This window comes from Gavialis gangeticus, unplaced genomic scaffold (assembly GCF_001723915.1).
Source record: "Gavialis gangeticus isolate Ggan-Ray unplaced genomic scaffold, GavGan_comp1, whole genome shotgun sequence".
Taxonomy (NCBI): Eukaryota; Metazoa; Chordata; order Crocodylia; family Gavialidae; genus Gavialis; species Gavialis gangeticus.
The window spans coordinates 32,571,014-32,572,344 of record NW_017728998.1 but is presented as its reverse complement, the minus strand read 5'-3'; the positions used below and the strand labels follow the sequence as shown (position 1 = coordinate 32,572,344).

Below are 1,331 nucleotides of genomic sequence, written 5' to 3'. Positions count from 1 at the left end.
GGTGGGTGGGTGGGGGTGTGTGTGTGTGTGGGTGTGTGTGTGTACACACATGCGCACACTTCTCCCCCTCAAAATATACAACATGTTCCATTCTCCTGCCAGACAAAACCACAACAGTGTTAAAAAAGAACACCAAATATATCTTTAAGCAAAGGATTAGTCTCTACACCAGTAGCTCTCAACCTTCTTAGCCTCAAGACACACCTCCAAAACATTCCTGAATGCTAAGGTATGTCATCTGAAAATCACTGAGAAAGAAGAGGGCCTTCAGACTAAAGAAGCTGTGTGCCCTGCTCTTTCCATTGCCAGCCCCCTCCCAACACCTAGTCTGTTCCTTAGGGGGCAAAGGCAGCCCCTGCTGCTAATGCTGCTCTGGTAGGTCCACATACCAGTGGCCACTCCCATAGCTCCTCCTGCCAGCCCAGGGAGCACGGAAGGAGCAAAGGGGACAAGCAAAGAAAAGTGCAGCTCCATTTGTGTGTCTAAGCCAGGGTGGGCAATTATTTCAGCAGGAGCTAATGAGTTTTGGTGAGCTGTTGAGGGCCACCATGGTAGCCCCACCCTTTGACAGGGGCCCTGCCCCTGGTTGCCATCTTGAGACCAGAAGTCCTGCCCCCTAACCTCTGACCTTTGTCACTAGAAGTCCCTCCCCTTGCCCCCAGAGTACTCTTTTTGGGAAGGGGGTTTCCATCTTGGAACCAGAAAAAAAACCCCCCACCAAATTGTATACTAAAAATCAAACACTGACAATAACATATTTGAATTTTATTTAAAAAATATATTTTTGTCCTGATTTGTGTGTTTGCATCGTGTATATAGAGGCGATTGCAGAATGGCTCAAAATGAAGCCTAACTGTTGTATATTGCAGGGGGTGTGGAGGAGTGTGGGGGGTACGGATGGGTGGGAATGGGGTTTGTGGGGAGCTGTGTGCGTGTGGATGTGTGTATATGTGGGGTTTGGGGGAGGGAGTGGGTGGTTGGGTATGGGAGATTTGTGGGAGGGATGTTTGTGGGGAAGGGGGGCTGGGAGCGTGTGGGAGGGTGTGGGGGGGTATGAGTGCATGTGTCGTGAGGTGTGTACACACAGCAGTAAGCAGGGCTCCACCTAGAGGCTCCATGTGTGTGCGGGGGAGGGGGCAGAGGGGAGAGGTGCGGGGGAGCGCAGTATTTGTGGGGTGCGTTATTGTGTGTGGGGGAGGGTGGGGTTTGCAAGAGAAGGTTTGTGGGTAAGGTGAGGTATGCAGGAAGCTCCCCACATGCACCCTCCTGAGCCAAACACCACCCACTCCTGCTCTGCAACAGCCTGAGGCCCACGTCCCATGTGGCACCTT

The 1,331-nt window shown here is 52.1% G+C and overlaps 1 protein-coding gene across 1 annotated transcript in view; it reads right to left on the bottom strand.

Annotated features, from left to right (window-relative positions):
• NKD1 (naked cuticle homolog 1) overlaps positions 1 to 1,331 on the bottom strand; it is a 202,622-nt gene that overhangs the window by 2,246 nt on the left and 199,045 nt on the right.